Here is a 27,992-nt window from a genome sequence, read left to right as displayed (position 1 = left end):
TTCAAAAATAGGCAAGTGTATGTGTGTGTGTGTGTGTGTGTGTGTGTGTGTGTGTGTGTGTACAGTGATTGCACTTACACGCTATAACGCTTCCTTTATCCCAAAATTACAATGGCGGATCCTCTATCATAAAATGATAGTGATCAAAGGGATTGCGCTCTGCAACCAGTGCAGCTTTTATGTGACTGTCCCACCATCCTAATAGTGAACACTTTTTTCACAACCGCTGGGAGGTAGGTCATGCTCCTGTGAGTGGTTGCTTCTTTTGTGCTAGACATGCCCCCAAAGTGGTGCAGCCATGCAACTAACAGGATGTGGCCACACCTCCTGCAGCGGGGGGGGGGGGGGGAGGGGCCGAGAGGTTACTGTACCAGGGCCCAGGGTTTCTCTTGGCAGCCCTGAGTGAAGGTGGTTGCCACAGTGACCTCCAGACCACCTTATCTACTGATCCTGGGCCGTGATTTTCCATTGCTTCAGGAGGTGTTTACATGATATGACAGCAGAAAGTGGCAGCCGCTGAGGCATCATAGGATCTGGGAACCATAGGTTACCAGAGCCTGTCAACCGTGAAGGCCTCCTTGGCCATTGACTGCAGGAGGAAACGGAGTTTGAGGCCCAGTGGTTCCCCATGGGTGAGCAAGTATTTTTAAAGGACTTTGGCTGAGACCAACAGGACAATAGAAAGCTGGTTAATGCCTTTGAAAATGTGGTAGTAGTTAATGGTCAAGTGGATGCTGCTTTGCCACCACAAGGTGTTCCATAATTTATTTTGAAAAATGATTTGTTGTATCATTAAACCTCTTTGCAGGGTAAAAGGGTAGACCAGTTATTATTTCCTCTGAAACATGAGCAGTTGGCATTGGGGGGGGGGGCACACACGCATCTGTGGGGTGGCCATTTAGGAGTGGAGAAAACTCTCCAGTGCATACAGGTAAGGTTCTTCTGGCCAGGCAATCATGCCACAGTGAAAACATATTGTCAGGAATGCCCAGTGTGTCAGAAGACAGTGCCCCGGCCAGGGTTTAGGGTGCCCCTGGTTCCCCTCCCTGTCATTTCTGTGTATTTTGAGAGAATTGGTATGAACCTGATAGGTCCAGTGGAGAAATCTGCTTGAGGGCATCAATACATACTAGTGGCAGTGGATTATGCCACTAGATACCTGGAGGACATACCACTATGTAATATGAAATCTAGCACCATTGCCCGGTAATTATTGACACTGTATACCCGCCTGGGAATACCAAAAGAGACCAAGGTACCCCTTTTGTCTCTAAACTAATGGAGGATTTGTGCCGACTGTTAAAGGTGAATAGGATTAATACTTCAGTTTACCACCCACAAACAGACGGCCTGGTAGAACGCTTAACCAGATGCTTAAACAGATGATGAAAAGGGAGGTGTCTGAAGAAAAGGGAGATAGGGACTTACTCCTACCCTATTTAATGTTTGCAGTACAAGAGGTGCCCCAATCCTCAACAGAGTTTCAAACTCCTCTATGGGAGGCAACCTAGAGGGATTTTAGATCTGTTAAAAGAAGGTTGGAACAACAGTCATGCCAAGAACCTAACATCATTCAGTTTGTGCCCCACTTGTATGGCTGTTTAAGGCAGATTGCGCCACTCATGAACGAGCACATGGATAGGGTCCAACAGCGTAAAAAAGTAGTTATGATGTGACCACGTTCAACCAGTCTTTTAAACTAGGAGACAAGGTACTGGTTCTCATGCCCACCAGTGAAAGCAATTTGTATTCTCAATGGTGAGGCCCTTATGAGGTCATATAAGCAGTGTGACCTGTTAATTACAGGGTTCATCAGGAGGGCAGAAAGAAGGAGATAAAAATCTACCATGTAAACCTGTCAAAACCTTGGTAAAAAGAGTGCAGGTCAGCACTCTTTGGTGGCCAAGAAAGCCCCAGAATGTCAGGTACCCATTGAAGTTACCCTTAATCCTAGCCAGAAACAGGAAATGGTGAAGATAGGGGTGGAGGAGGAGGAGGGGGAAGAAGATGAACTCTGGAAATTGGTGGAGGGTTGTGTACCTGGACAGATGACATAAATAGATGTGGGCGAGGCAGGGAGCTCGCCTGAAAAGTTCTTAGCTTCACGAGGGTGGTTTAAGCTAAGGGCGGACGAGTGTGGCAGGGACCACATAGTTACACATGAGGTTAATGTGGAATATAAGGATTTCCCAGGTTTATAGCAACAGCAGCAGGACTGAAGGGTCCAGTCCAGGTTTTCCTCAATCAGTTGTTAGCCAGACTCTAGGCCAATTAATTAACAGCACCAGTCATCTGCCTTGAAGTATGTGTTCAGTGGAGAGATGCATTGCTTCTGATGCTGGACCGGCTGGTTGGCCAATAGGCCTGGGAGTGTGGGGTTTACACTAGGAAGCCATGTCGATGCATTACCAACGTGTCTGTGAATATAGAACTGTTGGCTATAACCTGGGAACGGGATGATCCCAGCGGGATCCCAAGCACCGGTCACCCATACCCAACCCCCTGTGAACACCTTGCCTGTGGTGTGAAGGTATGCTGCTGGAAGTTTACCTGATGCTGTCCACCTGAGTGAGAAAATAAAGAAAACAGATTATTTTCACTATATATATATATATATATATATATATATATATATATAGTGTGTATCTGTATAATATGTATCTGGCAGCACTGCTGGGGACATATAACGTGCATCTCATGGCACTGCTGGGGGCATATAATGTGTATATGGCAGCACTGCTAAGGGCATATAATGTGTATCTGGCAGCACTGCTGGGGGCATATAATGTGTTTCTGGCAGGACTGTTGGGGGCATATAATGTGTATCTAGCAGCACTGCTGGGAGCATATAATGTGTATCTGACAGCACTGCTGGGGACATATAATGTGTATCTGGCAGGACTGTTGGGGGCATATAATGTGTATCTAGCAGCACTGCTGGGAGCATATAATGTGTATCTGGCAGCACTGCTGGGGGCATATAATGTGTATCTGGCAGCACTGCTGGGGGCATATGTGTATCTAGCAGCACTGCTGGGAGCATATAATGTGTATCTGGCAGCACTGCTGGGGGCATATAATGTGTATCTGGCAGCACTGCTGGGGGCATATAATGTGTATCTAGCAGCACTGCTGGGAGCATATAATGTGTATCTGGCAGCACTGCTGGGGGCATATAATGTGTATCTCTCATGGCACTGCTGGGGGCATATAATGTGTATCTCTCATGGCACTGCTGGGGGCATATAATGTGTATCTGGCATGGCACTGCTGGGGGGCATATAATGTGTAGCTGGCACTGCACTATTGGGGGCATATGTATATCTGGCACTATACTGGAACGTTATGTGTATATGACACTATACTGGGGACATTATATGTAAGGAACACTACTGTGGGCATTATATGTAAGGCTGCTAATTGTGTGTGTAGAGGGGGTGTGAAAATAAATATATATTTAGAGTTTGATCATATAAAGTTGCAAGGCCACGCCCACTTTCTCAGGAGCGCGTGCGCGCATTAGAAGGGTAGGGGGTGCTTCAAAATGTCTCGCTCAGGGTGCTAGTAGGTCTGGAGCAGGCCCTGCCTCGGAGGTTGACACCTGGGTGCGGGCCGCAACCCCCACACCCCCTTTGTGATGCCACTGGGGCCGACACTTACTGGCAGTGGGTCTGGCTCCCTTATGTGAATTTTGTACCCGGTGCTGCAGCCCCAGCTCTGGAGCCACCACTGATTGCACAGATGAAAATAGAAATCCAGTTTTCACATAATTCTGTGGACGTAGAATGATCAGCACCAATATGTCTGCTGATAACACTAATAAGCACATCTCTCATGTACCTCAATCACCAATCAAATCCTCAGTAATAAACGCTGCACTTTTTTTATTACCAGTTTTTAATATAGAGCATACATATTGCGCAGCGCTTCACAGAGAATGTTTCACCATTCACATCAGTCCCTGCCCCAGTGAGCTTATAATCTATATACGAGTAGATGTACTAAGATTTAGTAAGTGACAAAGTGGGGAGAGATAAACTACTAACCAATCAGCTCCTTTCTGTCATTTTTCAAACAACCTGTAACTTGGCAGTTAGGAGCTGATTGGTTGGTTCTTTATCTCTCTCCACTTTATCACGCTCAAGGTTTAGTACATTTCCCCCCCTCCCATCCCCATACCATAGAGTACTGAAATGTGCCTTCAGACACTGGGCGAGATTTACTAAAGGGAAAATGCGGTAAAACCCCTGTTTTACCGCATTTTCATATGTACTAACCCCCGACCGCTGCGTTTTTGCCCCATAGGGTATCGCCATCTTTTTATGGTGATACCCTATAGAAGCCTATGGGATTCTTACCGCCACCGCCGTATCCTGGCGCATCCCGCCGCCGCCCCGCGCCGCATACCTGTGTGCTGGTGCGGCCCCCCTCCTCCTTCTTCCCCGCAGCACAGCCTTGTCTCCTTCTGGCTGCAGGGGGGAGGAGGAGGAGCCCGGGGACTCCCTGCGCACGTCACCTCCCGGGTCTGAGAAGTGACGGAGACCCCCGCCGACCCCTGAAGACATGATCGCGGGGGCCTCCTATACCGCATTGCGCTACTAATCGCATATGTTAGTACATATGCTATTAGTATTGCTGCGGTAGGCGGCGGGGGGGCGGCAATGACTTATAGTACATCCCGCCCACTATGTAAAATATATTTATTTATATAATGTAATCTGGGCTCTCTAAATTGTGCCTTTAATGGTAAGTTTACCCTACAGAACATAATGCACAAACTGCAGGTGACATGAGCACAGCGTAAGTGACATACAGTATGCAGGGACACAGCGGACAACTTATTTTATCTCATCACTTATACGTAACATAAGATGTCATTTCCTGGTCTCTTCATGCTATAGAACCACGTTAAGCATACTGCTCCATTACACATACAGCAGCCTTGTTGTTTGGGGGCAGACCACATAGATTCCTGTTATTCTGTTTCAACAGCTTCTACCCACTAAGGGCTAAGTTACATTTCAAGTTTTTCTTTTTCTTAAAAAAGTATAACAGGTTGATCGCAATAATTGTTCTCAGAGTCGAGACCTGATTAATGAGTTTGCAAACCTTTTGGGGAAATTTTCTGACCTGTCCAGGTTTGTTATTATAATGTATTTAGTGATGAACAGTATTGCATTATTTTGTGCCTCCTTTTCTCTGACGTCCTAGTGGATGCTGGGAACTCCGTAAGGACCATGGGGAATAGCGGCTCCGCAGGAGACTGGGCACAACTAAAGAAAGCTTTAGGACTACCTGGTGTGCACTGGCTCCTCCCTCTATGACCCTCCTCCAGACCTCAGTTAGAATCTTGTGCCCGGCTGAGCTGGATGCACACTAGGGGCTCTCCTGAGCTCCTAGAAAAGAAAGTATATTTTAGGTTTTTTATTTTCAGTGAGATCTGCTGGCAACAGACACACTGCTACGAGGGACTTAGGGGAGAGAAGCGAACCTACCTGCTTGCAGCTAGCTTGGGCTTCTTAGGCTACTGGACACCATTAGCTCCAGAGGGATCGAACACAGGGCCCGACCTCGATCGTCCGGTCCCGGAGCCGCGCCGCCGTCCCCCTTACAGAGCCAGAAGCATGAAGATGGTCCTGAAAATCGGCGGCAGAAGACTTCGGTCTTCAACAAGGTAGCGCACAGCACTGCAGCTGTGCGCCATTGCTCCTCATGTACACCTCACACTCCGGTCACTGATGGGTGCAGGGCGCTGGGGGGGGGGGGGGCGCCCTGAGCAGCAATATTAACACCTTGGCTGGCAAAATAATCACAATATATAGTCCCAGAGGCTATATATGTGAAAAATACCCCTGCCAGGATCCATAAAAAAGCGTGAGAAAGTCCGCCGAAAAAGGGGCGGGGCTATCTCCCTCAGCACACTGGCGCCATTTTCTCTTCACAGTGCAGCTGGAAGACAGCTCCCCAGGCTCTCCCCTGTAGTTTTCAAGCTCAAAGGGCACTAAATTTAGGCGCAAATCTGTGTATTATAGCAGCTATAAGGGAAAAATCACTGTGGGTAGTGTGAATCCCTGCATTATATAGCGCTCTGGTGTGTGCTGGCATACTCTCTCTCTGTCTCCCAAAATGACTTTGTGGGGTCCTGTCCTCAGTCAGAGCATTCCCTGTGTGTGTGCGGTGTGTCGGTACGGCTGTGTCGACATGGTTGATGAGGAGGCTTATGTGGAGGCGGAGCAGATGCCGATAAATGTGATGTCGCCGACACCAGAGTGGATGGATAGGTGGAAGGTATTAACCGACAGTGTCAACTCCTTACATAAAAGGCTGGATGACGTAACAGCTGTGGGACAGCCGGCTTCTAAGCCCGCGCCTGCCCAGGCGTCTCAAAGGCCATCAGGGGCTCAAAAACGCCCGCTACCTCAGATGGCAGACACAGATGTCGACACGGAGTCTGACTCCAGTGTCGACGAGGTTGAGACATATACACAATCCACTAGGAACATCCGTTGCATGATCTCGGCAATGAAAAAATGTGTTACACATTTCTGACATTAACCCAGGTACCACAAAAAAAGGGGTTTTATGTTTGGGGAGAAAAAGCAGACAGTGTTTTGTTCCTCCATCAGATGAGTGAATGAAGTGTGTGAAGAAGCGTGGGTTCCCCCCGATAAGAAACTGGTTACTTCTAAAAAGTTACTGATGGCGTACCCTTTCCCGCCAGAGGATAGGTCACGTTGGGAGATATCCCCTAGGGTGGATAAGGCGCTCACACGTTTGTCAAAAAAGGTGGCACTGCCGTCTTAGAATACGGCCACTTTGAAGGAGCCTGCTGATAAAAAGCAGGAGGCTATCCTGAAGTCTGTATATACACACTCAGGTACTATACTGAGACCTGCAATTGCCTCAGCATGGATAGTGCTGCTGCAGCGTGGTCTATTACCCTGTCAGGACAGGGATACTATTTGCTAACCATACAGCATATTAAAGATGTCGTCTTATATATGAGGGATGCACAGAGGGATATTTGCCGGCTGGCATCCAGAATCAATGCAATGTCCATTCTGCCAGGAGGGTATTAGGGACCCGGCAGTGGACAGGCGATGCTGACTTTAGAAGGCACATGAAGATTCTGCCTTATAAGGGTGAGGAATTGTTTGGGGATGGTCTCTGGGACCTCGTATCCACAGCAACAGCTGGGAAGGAAAAAATTTACCTCAAGTTTCCTCACAGCCTAAGAAAGCACCGTATTATAAGGTACAGTCCTTTCGGCTTCAGAAAAGCAAGCGGGTTAAAGGCGCTTCCTTTCTGCACAGAGACAAGGGAAGAGGGAAAAAGCTGCACCAGACAGCCAGTTCCCAGGATCAAAAATCTTCCCCCGCTTCCTCTGAGTCCACCGCATGATGCTGGGGCTCCACAGGTGGAGCCAGGTGCGGTGGGGGCGCATCTCGGGAACTTCAGCGACCAGTGGGCTCGCTCACAGGTGGATCCCTGGGTTCTGCAAGTAGTATCACAGGGATACAAGCTGGAGTTTCGGGGCGACTCCCCCTCGCCTTTACCTCAAATCAGCCTTGCCTGCTGCCCTCGAGGAGAGGTAGTACTGGCGGCAATTCACAAGCTGTACTTCCAGCAAGTGATAAGCACGGTACCCCTCCTTCAACAAGGCCGGGGTTACTATTCCACAATGTTTGTGGTACCGAAACCAGACGGTTCGGTGAGACCCATTCTAAAAATTGAAATCCTTGAACACTTATATACGAAGGTTCAAGTTCAAAATGGAATCGCTCAGGGCGGTTATTGCAAGCCTGGACGAAGGGGATTACATGGTATCACTGGACATCAAGGATGCTTACCTGCATGTCCCCATTTTCCCTCCTCACCAGGAGTACCTCAAAATTGTGGTACAGGACTGTCATTACCAATTCCAGACGTTGCCGTTGGTCTGTCCCCGGCACCGAGGGTATTTACCAAGGTAATGGCCGAAATGATGATACTCCTTCGAAAAAAGGGAGTTATAATTATCCCGTACTTGGACGATCTCCTTATAAAGGCGAGGTCCAGGGAGCAGTTGTTCGTCGGAGTAGCACTATCTCGGGAAGTGCTACAACAGCACGGCTGGATTCTGAATAGTCCAAAGTCGCAGCTGGTTCCTACGACGCGTCTACTGTTCCTGGGTATGGTTCTGGACACAGAACAGGAAAAAGGGTTTCTCCCGGAGGAGAAGGCCAAGGAGTTGTCATCTCTAGTCAGAGACCTCCTAATACAAATACAGGTGTCGGTGCATCAATGCACGCGAGTCCTCGGAAAGATGGTAGCTTCTTACGAAGAAATTCCATTCGGTAGGTTCCATGCAAGGATCTTCCAGTGGGATCTGTTGGACAAGTGGTCAGGGTCGCATCTTCAGATGCATTGGCTGATAACCCTGTCTCCAAGGGCCAGGGTGTCGCTGTTGTGGTGGCTGCAGAGTGCTCATCTTCTAGAGGGCCGCAGATTCGGCATACAGGACTGGGTCCTGGTGACGACAGATGCCAGCCTTCGAGGCTGGGGGGCAGTCACACAGGGAAGAAACTTCCAAGGACTATGGTCAAGTCAGGAGACTTCCCTACACATAAATAGTCTGGGACTAAGGGCCATTCACAATGCCCTAAGTCAGGCTAGACCCCTGCTTCAACACCAGCCGGTGCTGATCCAGTCAGACAACATCACGGCGGTCGCCCATGTAAACCAGCAGGGCGGCACAAGAAGCAGGATGGTGAGGGCAGAAGCCACAAGGATTTTCCGATGGGCGGAAAATCATGTGTTAGCACTGTCAGCAGTGTTCATTCCCGGAGTGGACAACTGGGAAGCAGACTTTCTCAGCAGGCACGACCTCCACCCGGGAGAGTGGGGACTTCATCCAGAAGTCTTCAAAATTATTGTACACCATTGGGAAAGGCCACAGGTGGACATGATGGCGTCCCGCCTCAATAAAAAGCTATAAAGATATTGCGCCAGATCAAGGGACCCTCAGGCGATAGCTGTGGATGCTCTGGTAACACCGTGGGTGTACCAGTCGGTGTATGTGTTCCTTCCTTTGCCTCTCATACCCAAGGTATTGAGAATACTAAGAAGGAGAGGAGTAAGAACTATACTTGTGGTTCCGGATTGGCCAAGAAGAGCTTGGTACCCAGAACTTCAAGAAATTATCTCAGAGGACCCATGGCCTCTGCCGCTCAGTTAGGACCTGCTGCAGCAGGGGCCCTGCCTGTTCCAAGACTTACCACGGCTGTGTTTGACGGCATGGCGGTTGAAAACCGGATCCTAAAGGAAAAAGGCATTCCGGAGGAAGTCATTCCTATGCTGATTAAGGCTAGGAAAGATGTGATCGCAAAATATTATCACCGCATATGGCAAAAATATGTTGCTTGGTGTGAGGCCAGGAAGGCCCCAACGGAGGAATTTCAACTGGGTCGATTTCTGCACTTCCTACAGTCAGGAGTGACTACGGGCCTAAAATTGGGTTACGTTAAGGTCCAGATTTCGGCTCTGTACATTTTCTTCCAAAAAGAACTGGCTTCACTGCCTGAAGTTCAGACTTTTGTTAAGGGAGTGCTGCATATTCAGCCCCCGTTTGTGCCTCTAGTGGCACCGTGGGATCTCAACGTGGTGTTGGATTTCCTGAAGTCGCATTGGGTTGAGCCACTTAAATCCGTAGAGCTAAAATACCTCACGTGGAAAGTGGTCATGCGGTTGGCCTTGGCGTCGGCCAGGCGTGTATCAGAATTGGCGGTTTTGTCATGCAAAAGCCCTTATCTGATTTTCATATGGATAGGGCGGAATTGAGGACTCGTTCCCAATTCTTTCCTAAGGTGGTATCAGCTTTTCATGTGAACCAACCTATTGTGGTGCCTGCGGCTACGTGGGACTTGGAGGACTCCAAGTTACTGGACGTAGTCAGGGCCCTGAAAATATATGTTTCCAGGACGGCTGGAGTCAGGAAAACTGACTCGCTATTTATCCTGTATGCACCCAACAAGCTGGGTGCTCCTGCTTCTAAGCAGACTATTGCTCGCTGGATCTGTAGCACGATTCAACTTGCACATTCTGCGGCTGGACTGCCGCACCCTAAATCTGTAAAAGCCCATTCCACGAGGAAAGTGGGCTCATCTTGGGCGGCTGCCCGAGGGGTCTCGGCTTTACAACTTTGCCGAGCTGTTACTTGGTCGGGTTCAAACATTTTTGCAAAAGTCTACAAGTTTGATACCCTGGCTGAGGAGGACCTTGAGTTTGCTCATTCGGTGCTACAGAGTCATCCGCACTCTCCCGCCCGTTTGGGAGCTTTGGTATAATCCCCATGGTCCTTACGGAGTTCCCAGCATCCACTAGGACGTCAGAGAAAATAAGATTTTACTCACCGGTAAATCTATTTCTCGTAGTCCGTAGTGGATGCTGGGGGCCCGTCCCAAGTGCGGATTGTCTGCAATACTTGTATATAGTTATTGCCTAACTAAAGGGAAATTGTTATGAGCCATCTGTTAGTGAGGCTCAGATATATTTCATACTGTTAACTGGGTATAATATCACGAGTTATACGGTGTGATTGGTGTGGCTGGTATGAGTCTTACCCGGGATTCCAAATCCTTTCCTTATTGTGTCAGCACTTCCGGGCACAGTATCCTAACTGAGGTCTGGAGGAGGGTCATAGAGGGAGGAGCCAGTGCACACCAGGTAGTCCTAAAGCTTTCTTTAGTTGTGCCCAGTCTCCTGCGGAGCCGCTATTCCCCATGGTCCTTACGGAGTTCCCAGCATCCACTACGGACTACGAGAAATAGATTTACCGGTGAGTAAAATCTTATTTTTTGGTTTTGATAACAAATTCCTAGCTACCTTTTTTATTTCTAGCAAATCCTCGCCCCAAAGGGTATTCACATACCTCTATAGATAACATCTTTAAACATCTGTCAAGTTCTGATTCAAAAGTACAGTTCATTTTAAGACTCCTGATTTGACTTTGTGAAAAGTCCCTTGACATCAATGTTATCAACCACCACTATAGTGCAAATATTTGTTGGAATTTATAAATTTCCCTAAAGGTTGACAAAACTAGGGGTGAACGGAGTGCCCATAGCGGTTCCCAGAAGTTAGTGACATGCATCAATCAGAAAATACAGTAATTGTGAGTCAAGATACTGTAACAGTCACAGGGTCCAAGAGACTTTATCATCATTAGATATCAATTGATTGTACTTCACAAGCATGTGGAACATGAGTGTAAAATTCTTGCACATAAAAATTAAAGAAATTATTATGACTCCACCCATGGTATATACAATGAGTGATATTGAGACCGTGCATATTATCTGAATGTAGGATCTCAGGGATGTAACTTAGCTCTGCAAATAGTGATTCACATATCAGGAAAGATTATTCATTAAAGTACCAACCCCTGAAATAATAAAAAGTAGGAAATTGAAGAGTACATATTTGAAAGGTGGATAATGTGGAACTGATGAGGGTGTCTAATAAATAAAACAAAAATTGAAGAATGTTTGCTATTTCTGATAGGAAGTTTTAACACTGTTCTTAACCTAAACAATATGTATTGCATGTTATATAGTAGTTTTACCCTCCCTGTGATGTAGTGCCTGTTTGTGCCAGTGGCTCAGGTGCACTGTAAGGCTGTGGTTGCCACGTACAGTAGGTACTAACTTGAATTTCACCTTCTCTCCTCACTGTAAATATCTTGTGTCACCCAAAATAGCATTGTACAAGCCATGATCAGAGGAGGCTGAATGTCAAACTGCAATTAACTCCCACATGTAAACCACAGCACCACAGTGTCTTAGCATTTCGCCGAATAGCAGGATACACTTGTAGGAGTGATATAACCACAGGCTGTAAATAAAAGTGTTGAAGGAGGACCAACTCCTGTATCTCAATAGCACTGAACTGAATATTAACTAATGTACTATGGGGGTCATTCCGATCCGATCGCTCACTGCAGTTTGTCGCAGCTCAGCGATCGGGTTGGAACTGCGCATGCGCTGACGCCGCAGTGCGCCGGCGCATGGCAGTCGTCGGTGCCCAGCGATCGACTCTGAGACAGAGGCGGCCGCTGGGCGGGATTTAGCTGAACGGCGGCGTTAAGCCGCCGTTTAGTAGGCGCGGTCCGGCCAACACAGGCATGGCCGGACCATTGGGGGGGCGTGGCACGGCGGCTGCGTGACGTCTCACACAGCCGCTGCTGCCAGTGGAGGCGACACACAACTCCCGGCCAGCCGCAGGAGCTGAGCTGGCCGGGAGTTACTCCACAGATACAAATGCTGTCTTAAGTGATAGATATATAATTATAAAGCATGCCCAAAGGGACATGAGTATACTGGGTCCTAGAGACAAAAGCTATGTCGATTTCTGCTTGACGTGTCCTGTAGAATATACATTGGACAGATGATGCCGACTTAAGAGGCATATGGAAGGCTAAGGATTGTGTGGAGAAAGGTTCTCGGGCCTGGTCTCCACAGCTATAGCTGGTAATTCTGATATTTTGCCCTATATTCCTGCACAGCCTAGGAAAGCACGACATTATTAAATGAAGCTTTTCGAATAAAGAAACAAGAAAGTCTGAGGTGCGTCCTTTCTTGTCAGAGCCGGGGGCAGAGGAAAGAAGCTGTGCAACACAGCTAGTCCCCAGGAACAGAATCCTCCCCGGCCTCTACAAAAATCCACCGCATGTCGCTGGGGCTCCACAGGCGGAGCTAGGCCCGGTGGGGACACGCCTTCGTAAGTTCAGCCACAAGTGGGTTCACTCCCTGTTAGATCCCTGGGCAATAGAAATTGTATCGCAGGGATACAGGCTGGACTGTGAGAAGATGCCCCCTCACCGAGGACCCGGCGGGCTTCCCCCCAAGAGAGGGAGCCAGTGTTAACTGCAATTCGTAAATTGTATCTTCAACAGGTGGTGGTCAAGGGTCCCCTCCTTCAACAAGAGGGTGTTATTATTTGACCATGTTATAATCCCGAAACCAGACGGTTCGGTTAGACCCATATTGAATTAAAATCCCTGAACATATACCTGAAAAGGTTCAGGTTCAAGATGGAATCGCTAAGAGCGGTCATTGCAAGCCTGAAATGAATCGGGACATAAGGGATGCATACCTTCGTGTCCCCATTTATCCACCTCATCAGGCGTACTTCAGAATTGCGGTACGGGATTGTCATTACCAATTTCACCAAGTTAATGGCGGATATGATGGTGCTCCTGCGGAAGCAAGGTGTCACTATTATCACATACTTGGATGATCTCCTCATAAAAGCGAGATCAAGAGAGCAGTTGCTGGACAGCGTATCACCTTCTCTGGAAGTGAAACGGCAACACGACTGGATTCTATATATTCCGAAGTCGCAGTTGGTTCCTACAGCTCATCTGCCTCGCCTAGGCATGATCCTAGACACAGACCAGAAGAGGGTTTATCTCCCGATAGAGAGAGCTCAGGAGCTCATGACACTGGTCAGGAATCCATTGAAAACCAAAACAGGTGTCAGTGCATCACTGCACTCGAGTCCTGGGAAGGATGATGGCATCATACGAGGCCATCCCCTTCGGCTGGTTCCATGCAAGGACAATGGAACTTACTGGACAAGTGGTCCGGATCACATCTTCAGATGCATCGGTTAATCACCCTATCCCCCAGGGCCAGGGTGTCTCTCCTGTGGTGGCTGCGGAGTGCTCACCTTCTCGAGGGCCGCAGATTCGGCATTCAGGACTGGGTCCTGGTGACCACGGATGCAAGCCTCCGAGGGTGGGGGGCAGTTACACAGGGAAGAAAATTCCAAGGTTTGTGGTCAAGCCAACAGACTTGCCTTCACATCAATATCCTGGAACTAAGGGCCATATACAACGCCCTAAGTCAAGCGGAGTTCCTGCTTCGCGACCAACCGGTTCTGATCCAGTCAGACCGCAGGGGCTCATGTAAACCGCCAGGGCGGCACAAGGAGCAGGGTGGCGAGGGTAGAAGCCACCAGAATTCTTCGCTGGGCGGAGAATCAAGTAAGCGCACTGTCAGCAGTGTTCATTCCGGGAGTGGACAACTGGGAAGCAGACTTCCTCAGCAGGCACGACCTCCACCCGGGAAAGTGGTGACTTCATCAGGAAGTCTTCACGCAGTTTTGCAAATTGATGGAAACTGCCTCAGGTGGACTACATGGCGTCCCACCTCAATAAAAAGATAAAAAAGGTTTTACGCTGGGTCAAGGGACTCTCAGGCGATAGCTGTGGTCGCACTAGAAACACCGTGGGTGTTCCAGTCGGTCTATATATTCCCTCCTCTTCCTCTCAGACCCAAGGGCTGAGAATTGTAATAAACAGAGGAGTGTGAACAATATTCTTTGCTCCGGATTGGCCAAGAAGGAATCGGTACCCAGAACTGCAAGAAATGCTCTCAGAGGACCCATGGCCTCTGCCTTCTCAGTCAGGACATGTTGCAACAGGGACCCTGTCTGATCCAAGACTTACCGTGGCTGCGTTGGATCAGCGCAAAAGGGCATTCCGGATGCAGTTATTCCTACGCTGATAAAGGCTAGGAAAGACGTGACAGCAAGACTTTTTCACTGTATATGGCGAAAATAGGTTGCTTGGTGTGCGGCCGGGAAGGCCCTACAGAGGAATTCCAGCGGGGTTGATTCCTGCACTTCCTACAGTCAGGAGTGACTATGGGCCTAAAATTAAGATCCATAAAGGCCAAGATTTCGGCCCTATCCCTTTTTCTCTCAAAAAGAACTGGCTTCACTGCCTGAAGTTCGGACGTTGTTACAGGGGTGCTGCATATTCAGCCCCTTTTGTGCCTCCAGTGGCACCTTGGGATCTTAACGTGTGTTGGATTCCTAAAATCCCACTGGTTTGAGCCACTTAAGACCGTGGAGCTAAAATATCTCACGTGGAAAGTGGTCATGCTTTTGGCCTTAACTTGGACTAGGCGTGTGTCAGAATTGTCGGCTTTGTCTTGTAAAAGCCCATATCTGATCTTCCATATGGAAAGGGCAGAATGGAGGACTCGTCCCCAATTTCTCCCTAAGGTGGTATCATCGTTTCATTTGAACCAACCTATTGTGGTGCCTGCGGCTGCTAGGGACTTGGAGGATTCCAAGTTGCTGGACGTAGTCCGGGCCCTGAAACTTTATGTTTCCAGGACGGCTAGAGTCAGAAAAACTGACTCGCTATTTATCCTGCATGCACCCAACAAGCTGGGTGTTCCTGCTTCAAAGCAGACTATTGCTCGCTGGATCTGTAGCACGATTCAGCTTGCACATTCTGCGGCTGGACTGCCGCATCCTAAATTAGTAAAAGCCCATTCCACGAGGAAGGTGGGCTCTTCTTGGGCGGCTGCCCGAGGGGTCTCGGCTTTACAACTTTGCCGAGCTGCTACTTGGTCGGGTTCAAACACTTTTGCAAAATTCTACAAGTTTGATACCCTGGCTGAGGAGGACCTTGAGTTTGCTTATTCGGTGCTGCAGAGTCATCCGCACTCTCCCGCCCGTTTGGGAGCTTTGGTATAATCCCCATGGTCCTTACGGAGTACCCAGCATCCACTAGGACGTCAGAGAAAATAAGAATTTACTCACCGGTAATTCTATTTCTCGTAGTCCGTAGTGGATGCTGGGAGACCGTCCAAAGTGCGGACTCTCTGCAATACATGTGTACAGTTACCTCTGTGCGATGCTTTTGTATTTGTGCGGGGGGGGGGGGGGGGCAGCACTGACATGCGGGGTGGATTAGCCCTGTGCTGGGCGTCCCCCCGCATGTCTGAATTTACGATCGTAGCTGTGCTAAATTTAGCAGCTACAATCAACTCGGAATAACCCCCTATGTGTGCACGACATATGTGCTATTTTAGAAGTGTCCTCTTATGTTGTGGCTGTGATATGTACATTAGTTTGTAATACACACAATTTCAAAGAATTTTGAAGAATTCTGCCATTTCCTTGGGATGATCCTCTGTTGGCCAGAAACCCAAATCCATATTCTTATAACAAAATCTCTGGGGGTGCTGCCTTCAGGATTGTAGAAAGTGTCCACTGGTGCAAACCACCTTATTATAAACTGTCCAATGTTATTACACAGATCTTATCCTTTAGTTTGGTGATGGTTTGAAGTGATAGGGGCTACTATCCTCCTCCTTCCTCTGAAAAGGAACCCTCTCACCAAAAGACACCTGATACAAGCAATCAACCTCTCGGTCTTATAAAGTCATTTGTTACATTTCTATAAAAACCTTTAGAACAAATAATTAAAAATCCATTGTTACATGACACATGTAATCAGGCCGCTGCAACCTCACTTACAGAGTAGTTATCATTCTCTCAGCTGCCATAACCCATATTGGGTGTGAGCTCCTTTGGCGTCAAGGAACCCTCCGCCGGAAATGGCCGCTGTGCATGGCCGCTGTGCATGGCGGTCAGCGTAACCGGGCACGTGCAGTACCCTCGTCACCACACTGGGCACTTCTCTGGGATTATGGACCCCCGAATCTGCCGGTGCTGGGTGATATATTCTTTCGATGTGATCACATTCTGCTAATATCGCGCCAAGATCCCATTGTAAATCCGATCAATGATAAATGACATTTACCAGCAGCGGGCGGGGACTCCTTCCTGTACGGGGGGAATACATGTCATATATCATATCATCTGCTTCTGCGGCTTTAGTGAAGGAAATGAAATATGATTTTCAGCCAGCCCTTAGGGGAATAACTCAGCTATAACCACATTACCTGTCACAGAGAGGAATACTGTGGGTCATTGCTGTAATAATTCTCATTACTATAATTACTGACCTGCCTGTAGCTGTACATAACCACATTACCTGTCACAGAGAGGATTACTGTGGGTCATTGCTGTAATAATTCTCATTACTATAATTACTGACCTGCCTGTAGCTGTACATAACCACATTACCTGTCACACTCATATTATCAATTAGACAATTGTTTGTTTAAAGTGATATTCTTCTAATGAAACTGCTGATTGACAGTCATCTTTATACATAGACAAGGTTATATGCATGTATGTAGACATAGACAAAGGTTATACTGTGTATATTTGTATGTGCGTGTACATCCGTGTGTATATATATTTGTGTGTGTGTATACGTGTGTGTCTGTGAGTTTGTGTCCATGTGTGTATTTGTGTCTGTGTTGCTATGTCCATTTGTATACGTGTTTGTGTCTCTGTGTGTCCTTCTGTATGTGTCTGTATCCATATGTGTATGTATATACACAGTAGCGGATCTTGCCACGGGCAGGCAGGACTTTTGCCCGGGGCGCTGCCTTCTGGAGGGCGCCGCACCATGGCAAGATCCGCCACTGTGCCCACCGCTGTGCCCCCCCCTGCTGTGAAGGGAACCAGACGCTACGCGTCTAGTTTCTCTTCGTGGAGAGGACCTTTGCTGTGCGGTGCGCGATGACGTCATTGCGCACCGCACAGCATTGTGGCACAGACGCTAGGGGTCATAATTGACCCCGTACAGGAATATATTTTTCATTATATTTACTCTAATTATTTTATTTATGGTACATGAGAACTTTGTGATTGAATTTGCAAATTTAACAAATCTATTCAAAGATACTACACTAGAGGGCGCCATTGTTTCTATATTTTTCAGATTTATTTATCCGTTGGAACTACAGGAATCAGACTAAATGCTGCCACCGGAAGAACGATGAGTGTAAATGTTCCTGCAACATTCTCCAAAACAAGAAACTTTGGGGATGATTCAGACCTGATCGTAGATGTGCTAAATTTAGCATATCTATGATCAGTTTCTCTGACATGCGGGGGGACGCCCAGCACAGGGCTAGTCCGCCCCTCATGTCAGGCCCTACTCCCTCCCCGCACGGGTGCGGAAGCATTACACAGCGGTGAAGCTTTCGCACCCACCAAGTAGCTCCCTGACTACCAAGTAGTTTGCTGCCTGCGCACCCTAGCTGCGCACGCAGGCTGCTACCCACCACAATCTGGGTCGCAGTGGCTGCGTGTGATGTCACGCAGCCGCCACGGTCCACTCCCACAATGGACTGGACGTGCCTGCGTTGTCCAGACCGCGCCCCACCAACAGCGTACTAACGCCGTTGGCATGCCCCCTTCTGCCCCGCGATTGCACCAGTCATCTCACTGGGACTTACTGGGTGCGCACATGCGCTCTCCACAAAAGCCTTCAGAGTGCGATCGCTGCCATTGAAGTAAAACACACATAGATTTTTAAATAGTAATGTGGATACTATAGTATTGATTACATTGTGTAGTGCTCCAGCTGGTATTAATCCTTGTGTGAATGTGATTTTTGCACCCAAAAACTATTCATTTGGTATTACTGTACTTATAGTGCATCAGGCTATGTGGTTGTATACCGGTACAATCTCCTTAACTAAAAATCCCCTGGAAGAGTCAGTGTAGTCAAAAATGTAAAGGATAATGGGGCTAATTCAGACCTGATCGTAGCAGCAAATTTGTTAGCAGTTGGGCAAAACCATGCGCACTGCAGGTGGGGCAGATATAACATGTGCAGAGAGAGTTAGATTTGGGTGGGTTATATTGTTTCTGTGCAGGGTAAATATTGGCTGCTTTATTTTTACACTGCAATTTAGATTTCAGTTTGAATACACCCCACCCAAATCTAACTCTCTCTGCACATGTTACACCTGCCCCACCTGCAATGCACATGGGCCCTCATTCCGAGTTGATCGCAGAGATTCATCGCATCGCAAATGTACGAAAACTAAGTGTCTGCGCATGCGCAAAAGCGTGAATACGCATGCGCGAGTACATCCGTACGACATTAGTGCAAAAATACAAAAAAAAAACCAACACGTAACTGGCAAACGAAAACGAGGAGTGGCGGAGGCGAGACTTCGCAATGCTCCGACATGGGCGTGAAAGTGGGCGTACAGTGTGGGAGTATGCAACTCGCAATGGGCGTGTTTTTCGCAATTAAACCTTGTCGCTGTTAAATCTAACATAGGAAACCGTAGCAACCTTCACGCAGCAGCCGAGTAGGTCTGCAGTTACTCTACATTTGCGAAGTACTGTTACAAGTGTGTATGCAGTAATTAGCTGTTAATTGGAGAGCACATTCATCTGATGGCCAATTACTTGTTAATTACTGCGCAGATGAAAGTTAGCAAACAGCAATTGTCTGAACCAACATTACATGTTTATTCTACTCACATATAAATCTCACACACTGCCAAATAAGGTTGTTATTTGTGTTAAAGTTGGTGTGTAAACATTTGTTAAAATTGTTTTAATGTGTGTAAGAATAACAAATACAAACAAGTGAAATAATTAAAAATTTAAATTGAAAGCTGCAACATTTTTGCAAAAGAAACCGACACCCACATAATGCAGCATACACTTTAATTTTGTCAGAAATGTAACATTAATATTTGTTTATAATATTTGACAATGTTTTAAATGATGTCCTGTTGACCATAGATAAATCTAAAAAGTGTTGTGTCAGTTTACTTAATATGGACATTAAAGTGTGGTGCAAAGCATACCTGTATTTGTTGGATGATGCAATTTTTTGGTAGAAATTGCAGATTGGTCCACAAGTGTCTATATGCTGACCTAATCTTTCTGGAACTAAGATTTACCTAATGCATTACCTTGAATAAACTGCACAATTTTTAATTAAATATTTTTTATTACTGTAGTAATATTTCACAACATGAAAACAACATGGCTACACGTGAGTCTCACAGGCAGAGATGGACCAAGCAGCAAGCATATGGCATTGACACAAATTATATAGCAGAACTTAGTACTCTGCAAAATTCAGCTTCTGACAAAATTATAATTTGTAAGCAAAAATAAAACATATTACACACCCTGCCACACAAAAATTTTGCCCCAACTGAGAAAGAATTAGGATCCACCACACAAGCACAACAATACATAGCACACTAGTAAGAGGAAGATTGCTCTGGTGTTTATACAAAAAAACTCACAGGCTACAATACCTCCAAACATAAATAATACATTTCACTAAGAGGGAGTTATCCATTCTGGCCACACAAGCCAACTCCAAAATAACATAGAGGCAACATGAAAAACATGGGTGCTGCCCATCTGGAGAGACATCACTTTCTTTTTTTTCTCCCCGCCTGAGGCTGTTCTTCTTGGCTTGGTCTGCGGAGCGACCTTCGTTGGGCCTGCCCAGTGGGCTGTTCTTCCTGGGCAGGGGCAGGGGAGGGAGCCGATGTGGGTGGCTCTCTGCCACTGTGAGCAAGGGAGACAGCGATGGCCTGGAGCCCTTGCAAGATGTTATTTGCAAGGCTTTGGAATGAGGAGGCAAGTTGTTCTTGGCCCTGCCTGATCTCTGCCAGACCTTGGCAGAGTTGAGCAACACCTTGCTCAATACTGGTTCGGTGCTCAGTGAGCCGGACAGCTATCTGGCTTACCTCCCGGAGGACCCCGTCTTGAAACGCATTTAGGCTCTCACCATACCTAGCGATTTCAAGCAGGATCTCCGGGATAGCAGAGGGTTGGGTGGGGGGGCCAGTAGGAACCTGCAGAGGTGGGATTTGTGGCCCCACACTGGCAGACCCACTAGGTCCCTCCACCTCAGCCTCAGCCACATAACCCTCCTGTGACTCAAACTGATCATCCCCCTGTGCTGTGTTTTGTGGCAAGCAAATAGAAGAATGTGTGGGAAAAGAGTACAATAAAAAATTAGATTTTATTTTATAAATACAGTTTAAATTGCAGACAAATACATGTGTAAACTTACCTGGCAAGTCATGTCCCGTCAGGATCTCAGGCAGGTCCGTGTCCATATTAGACACCCCTTGGCCCTCCTCATAACTGACACAGGCCATCGCCATCTCCTCCAAGTCTGTAAACTCCACAGCGACAGATGGTCCTCCCCCTGTAGCCCTTGAGGCATTCCACTCCGCAGACCTCTTTGCCTTCAGGCGGGATTTGAAGTCGGCCCACCTACATATGTATTGTGAAAGAGGGGCAAAGTAGAGTATTATTATTTGAGTATGTAAATATATAGGACACATGTTCTGTCTGTGTTTGCTATACATAACATCACATGTAACTACATTTTTAAAACAACTTAGCACAGAGAATGGACTGCCAAGATGCACTTACCGTCGTCTAACTTCCTGCGATGTTCTGACGACAGAGCCAACTTCAGTCACAGAATGTGTGATGTCCCTCCAGATGCGATCTTTTGTAGCAGCACCCATGTTTTTGGGGCCTCTATGTATTTTGGACATGGCCTGCGTGACCAAGACACGCAACTCCCTCTTAGTGAATGCTGGCTGTCTTTTCTTACGTCTGGAGGTAGCCTGTGAGGTTTCTTCGTGTTGCTCCTCACCATCTTCCTCCTCACTAGCAGCTTCTGTCTGTTGTGTTTGTGTGGCTAATGCTGATTCTCCCTCAGTTTGGCCAGTATGTGTTTGTGGCAGGGTATCCCCACTCAATTGTTGGGGCTCAGAAGCTGACATTTGCAGAGTACTAGGTCCTGCCTCTTCAGAATCCGCAGAGGCGTATTCCAACATCCGTCTCTGGCACTCTAGGCGTTTTTTCGCCAATGCCATCTGCTGCTGTGCAATGCGGTCCATCTCTGTGGCTAATTCCTCACGAGAAGCCATGTTGGAGATGACGTGTGTACGCCCAGGTGTGTGCCTATTTATACCTATGTGCGGCGCGTTCATTCACACAGGTGTACAGTATGGTAATCTTGCTAATGATTGCACTGCTTATTTAAGGGCCTAGTTTGCACGCTGTGAGTGTTGGTAGTTTGGAGTTTGGAGTTGTTTGGATTTTGCAGTTTGGAGTTTGTGGGCCGTGCGTGAAGGTGCTATTGTGCTTTTCTCAGTGAGTAATTGTCAAGCATACATTTTCCCGTTTGTTCGCGTTTAGCATATAGACAGTATTGCATACTTTTTGCGAAGTTCCGTTTGTGAGTATTCGTGCAATCGTCTTGTTGTTAAATGCAACTCTGTTGTTGCAATGTATGTTTTTTGGTTTTTTATTAAATATTAAATGTTGTTAATCTATATTTTGATTGTGAATTTATAAAACAAAACCTGTGCTTTAGTGTTTCTGTTTTGTGGACTAATGTAAAAATGTTGTTCTTACTGTCATTTTGTGTCTCTTGTAGGTGTCTTATTTTGGGAGAATTATCCCGTTATTTTATTTGGAATCACTTACACTTTATTTGTTTGGTGTGCCTTACAACACTAATCTTCTGTTGTTTTTGGAGGAGCAGGTAAGTCCCCTTGGCCTGTGTTTGTGGCTGTTTGTGTTAATGGGCTCTATGTGTGCTTACTGTCATTTTGTGTCTCTTGTAGGTGTCTTATTTTGGGAGAATTATCCCGTTATTTTATTTGGAATCACTTACACTTTATTTGTTTGGTGTGCCTTACAACACTAATCTTCTGTTGTTTTTGGAGGAGCAGGTAAGTCCCCTTGGCCTGTGTTTGTGGCTGTTTGTGTTAATGGGCTCTATGTGTGCTTACTGTCATTTTGTGTCTCTTGTAGGTGTCTTATTTTGGGAGAATTATCCCGTTATTTTATTTGGAATCACTTACACTTTATTTGTTTGGTGTGCCTTACAACACTAATCTTCTGTTGTTTTTGGAGGAGCAGGTAAGTCCCCTTGGCCTGTGTTTGTGGCTGTTTGTGTTTGTTCAAAGTGTTTTGCTTATGTTTGTCATCCATCTTTATAATAAATTAACTAATTTTTCCCAGGATTGTTCAGCAAAGTAGTGCTGTTCTTGCCTGTAATAGCTACTAAAGGGCTAAATTTTGTTGTGATTCTATTTTAGATGTATAACCTATTTTTCTTAATTTATACTTAGGTGTTTGTTATGTATTTGATGCTCTCATTATTTGTCTGTTTGGTAGGTTGACATATTTGTGTTGTATTTTCAATAAACTATGTAGGTTTCTCACTTTTAATTTGTGTTTTTCCTTTTTTGTCTCAATTTCAAATTGTTCTGGAATTGAATCCAGAAAAAATGTCGTATGCTCCTGCAGTAAGTTGACACACCGTTTTTAATTAAAATATTATGGTTTTTTTGTTTTTTTATTGCATTTGTCTTATTCACCATATCTTTTTAAAAATTTTTTAAGTGTGTGATGTCAGTGTTTGTGGCAGCAGAAGCCCTCCCACCCCAACCCACCGCAGCACTCCCACCCCAACCGCCAGCCCCACAACCACAACCGGCTCCTCATCAACCAAGGCAACGGAGGCGTGCTAGGCCACCAATTTTCCGCACCCGTGTCATACTTTTTGGGATGCCAGATGATGTTGTTGTGCGTAGATACAGGCTGCCACCACATCTAATCCTAGACACTCTCTCCATAATAGAGAGTGATCTGGAATCTTCAATTCGGTATCCTACAGCAATACCACCATTGACACAATTCCTTGCTGTGTTACATTTTTTGGCCACAGGGTCATTTCAGCATGTTGTTGGAGACCTGGTTGGCATGTCGCAGGGCCAGTTCAGTAAGGTCCTGCGGCGTGTCAGCCAGGCTTTCATAAAGCGCGTGAAGCAATTTATTGCTATGCCTCTGGATGATGGTGCCCTAGATGTGGTGAAGCGGCAATTTAAGGAAGGTGGTAGTCGCTTCCCACATGTTATTGGGGTTGTGGATGGCACACATGTAGCTATTGTGCCACCAAGACATAATGAAGAAATTTATAGAAACAGGAAACTGTTTCATTATCTGAATGTAATGGTTGTTTGTGGGCCATCCCTCCAGATCCTTTCCCTGAATGCCAAGTTTCCCGGAAACTCGCATGATGCTTATGTCATTAGACAATCAGGGATATGGCACAGATTAAGATCAAGACAACGAGCAGACATGTGGTTATTGGGTGAGTTGGCCTACATATTTTCCTGCCATTTTTAAACAATTTTAGGAATATACTCTTTATAATTTTTTTTTCTCCTCAAACAGGAGACCGTGGATATCCTTGCACCCCCTGGCTCATGACTCCTTACCGTAATCCCAGGCCAGGACCACAGACGGAATTTAACTCCGCGCTTACTGCCACTAGACAGCTGGTGGAGCGCACAATTGGGGTCCTTAAAGACCGTTTTCGTGTGCTCCACCGCACTGGTGGCGACATCATGTATTCGCCGGAGATGGCAAGTAAAATAGTGGTCCTGTGTGCTATACTACATAACATCGCGGTAAGGAGTAGCGTAGAGCTTCCTCAGACAGAGGAATTGCCAGATGAGGAGCCAGGGGTTGTCCGTCGATTCGGTGGGGGGAGTGTTTCACGGAGGGGAAGCCAAGTCAGGGCAAGCATTGTTGAAGAATATTTCAGGTATAGTGTATTTTGATTTACTTTTCGAAAATAATCTAAAACACTGTATGCTTATGCTCATTTTGTTACGATGTAATTTGGCTTGCTATTGTAAGGTCATTGTGTAATTAATCGGGTGTGTGGGAATCTGTAATTATGTTTTTTAAAAATAACCTTAAACAAGTTAAGCTTACAATGTTTTATTTTAGAATCTAATAATGTGATGTTGCTAAATAGTATCCTTATTAGTTTTCTTTCATCTAATCCTGTTTTTAATGAAAAAAAAAAAAAAAATGAAACTAAATGTTGGCCACTTTGTGACTGTGCAGCTGAATTATCACACAAAATGTGGTGAGTACACAGAGTATTTTTTTTATTTTAAACAAAGTGTGTGTGTGTGTGTCTGTGTTTGTGTGGGTGTTTTATTTGTTGGTTGTGTGTTCAAATTTTATTTGATTTTTCCTCTTCCGCGACTGCGTATTTCCGCTCGTGCGAAATTACCACTCTGCTCTTCACAGCATTGCAAAGATCAATAAAGTTTATTGAAATGACAGCATAGATTTTAGACAAATCACATGCTAACACACACTATAAATATATGCCCAAATAAGGAAAACGCCATTGCCATGATGCGTGCAGCACCTTTCACCAGGCGGGAGCTCAGCGTCCTGGTTGCGGTGATGGACCGCTGCGTAGGCCGCGTTGGGCGCTTTATCCCAAATCGGGTTAAGTGCGAGGCCTACGCGGAGGTCCGCCACCTACTGAGGTCTCGCGTCCGCAGCAGGCGGACCATCATCCAACTCGAGAGGAGATGGAGTGATCTCCGCAGGAGGACTCCGGAACTGTTGGCGGAGATCCGCCAGCAAATCCGGCAAATGCGTGCACGCAGTAAGTTACATTACATAACAGAGATTATTAGCATAAATTTAGCAAATTTTCACTAAGTGGTAGTCTGTAATTGCAACACTGACTGAACTAATTTAATAAATATGACAGTGTGTGTGGTTAGGGCAAACAGTACTGACTGTAGCAAAGTGATTCAAAACAAGTGCATGTTGTACAGAATTAATACCCAGGCTGGAAACTGTACCAAATAACTTGATCAGTGGTGTCTATATAATAAGGTGGCTTGAATAGTGATCTGGTGATGTTGCCTATACCAATCAATATGACTCAATGGAATAGATTCAGTAATGAGCATCAAAAAAGTTTAGTATAATCATTTTGGTTGCTGTGGACAACATGAACAGTTTTAAAAATCATAAGAATAAAAAAAAAAAACAAGCCCTGTGTCTTTTACATGGGACAGAACAGTGTAATTGACAAATGGTGTTTCTGAAAATTAACATGCAATCTAAAATATAATACATATATCATTATAGGACGAACACAACGGCAAGCTGATGCAGGGAGGCAACATCAGGCCCCTTCTCAGCCCCCCTCCCCTTCTCACTCCCCCTCCCCTTCTCACTCCCCCTCCCCTTCCCAGTCCCCCTCAGCTTCCCAGTCCCCCTCAGCTTCCCATTCCCCCTCAGCTTCCCAGTCCCCCTCAGCTTCCCAGTCCCCCTCAGCTTCCCAGTCCCCCTCCCCTTTCCACTCCCCTTCTCAGCCCACCTCTCCTTCTCTTTCTGTGCCCCCTTCTCCTCCTTCCCAGTCCCCTTCTCCTTCTCCTTCCAACTCCCCTTCTCAGCCCCCCTCACCCTCTATTGGACAAACATTCTCTCCGCCCCAAACATTCTCTCCGCCCCCCTCGCCCTCTCAATCAGACCCACCCTCAGAAAATACATCCCCAATCCCTCCTCCTTACCGCATCTCTCCTCCTTCCCCAATCCCTCCTCCTTCCCCCATCCAGCCTCCTTCCCCCATCCCTCCTCCTTCCCCAATCCCTCCTCCTTCCCCCATCCAGCTGCCTTCACCACCCAGTGAATGGGCAGAAGAAGCCCCTGATGGACTCAGTGGTGAGCATCATGTTGCAGAGGAAAGTAAGTGTTTTAACATTTGTAAAATACATATTACCTACTTACACTTACAATGTAAAAACATGCACTGTTGTACTGTTGAAAATCAGCTAGCAAGGAAAACATTTAGAGTTATTATTGATGGTGTTCATGTTGCATAGAAATTTTTGAGAGTATCATTATATGTAGTGTTTATGTGTGCAATGTTTTGTGTGTCCACTCTAGGTCGACACTCATTAGTTCGACAGGGTTGCCAGGACAACATGGTTTAATATGTGCTCAGTTTTCAGCCTAACATTTCTACCTGAGTGGAGTTTAGTATGTTGTTAGTCTTTTACACTTGTGCCTGTGTATTCATAATGTTTGCACTTTCAAATCACATGTTTCACTTTGTTAGCCAGCCGAACAACACAATGATTTGTGGTGTGAAAGTTACACTCACAAAATGCTTATTGTATTTTTCAAAACCTGTTTGACCTTATTTAGTAAAGGCGGTTTTCAGGTAGTGTGGGCATGCTAGGATATGTAGTCCTTCTGAAGATGTTGATATGCAGTGTGATGATGCAGGACCAAACCTCCAAAACTTTAATTCTCTTCACTACAGATGTGAATGAATGCCAACATGGTGTTACATTTACTAAGATGGTAGTTCTCTTTAACATGGGATGTTGCCCATAGCAACCAATAAGATTATAATTGTAATTTTTATGTCCACTTTTACAAGATAACATGTTTAATTTGATTGGTTGCTATGGTCAACGTCCCATCTTAAATAGAACTCCCGTAGTAGTAAATGTACCCCATGGTGTGGTACACTTTCTTGTAAAAAATACAAAAACATTGCTGAGCAGGCTTGTGTGTTGTTCTGCTACTGATTTATCCTTAAAGCAGCCATGATGTAGTCACTTAGGCATTAAGTGTGCTTTGTGCCTTGCTTGGATAATAAGTAATGTGATTAAGTTATTAATGTTTATGTTGCATCTTAATTTCAGATGTTGCAGTTGGAGATCCAACAAGTTTTGGGGGCATTCTGGAAAACATGCGCCAACACCTGCATGGCTTATTGAATTGTATTGATCAGTTACAAAAATTGCTTGATTACATTTTGTTTATATTTTTTTACTGATTACAAAAAAAATAATAAAAACAAGTTATTTAAAGTTAACCGGGTGTTGTGTTTATTAATGCAAAAAAGGATCAGCAGATTGCCAAGCAGAAATTGATTTCCTAAAACATTTCACACATCTAACGTAAGATTTATAAAAAATAAAAAGTTAGGATATTATTGTGTTAATAAACATGTAAACACCTTCATTCACAAACAACACCTTTACACCAAAAAAAAAAAAAAAATTTTTTTAAAACATCTATATTTATATTTTAGACTTTTACATGTTGATGGCCAATTATGGCAACAAAGTGTTCTTCAGGTATTTTTGGCTGACTTAATTGGTTAGGAACATTATCAATCATTACACTAATTGGATTCGTAATTGACGAGGGCTTGTGGACTTTAAACTGAAAGGTGTAATTTCACTTTATAGCAAAAAAAACACATTGTTGTGCGTTTTTCCTTAAAAGTGTGCACTTTTAAGGAAAAATGTGTAAATCTACTACAACTTAGTATTTTTACGATGAAGTATGTGTTAATGCGATGGTTTCGCATTGCTGCGATGGTTTCGCATTACTGCAATGTCATTTGGCGTACGCCCACTTTGTGTAATACTGCG

General features: G+C 45.8%; 1 protein-coding gene across 1 annotated transcript in view; it reads left to right on the top strand.

The window, feature by feature from the left end:
- LOC135050363 (uncharacterized) overlaps positions 1-27,386 on the top strand; it is a 172,711-nt gene extending 145,325 nt beyond the window's left edge. The window contains exons 2-8 of the transcript XR_010241607.1: positions 22,145-22,252; positions 22,335-22,442; positions 22,525-22,632; positions 22,999-23,869; positions 23,953-24,325; positions 25,687-26,286; positions 27,255-27,386. The gene's annotated coding sequence lies outside the window, so the exon portion shown is untranslated. The remainder of the gene's footprint in view (positions 1-22,144; positions 22,253-22,334; positions 22,443-22,524; positions 22,633-22,998; positions 23,870-23,952; positions 24,326-25,686; positions 26,287-27,254) is intronic.
- Positions 27,387-27,992: the final 606 nt, after the last annotated feature.

Source organism: Pseudophryne corroboree, chromosome 2 (assembly GCF_028390025.1).
Source record: "Pseudophryne corroboree isolate aPseCor3 chromosome 2, aPseCor3.hap2, whole genome shotgun sequence".
NCBI lineage: Eukaryota > Metazoa > Chordata > Amphibia > Anura > Myobatrachidae > Pseudophryne > Pseudophryne corroboree.
Note: the sequence above shows the minus strand (reverse complement) of the source record. Positions and strands in the feature narration are given on the sequence as shown.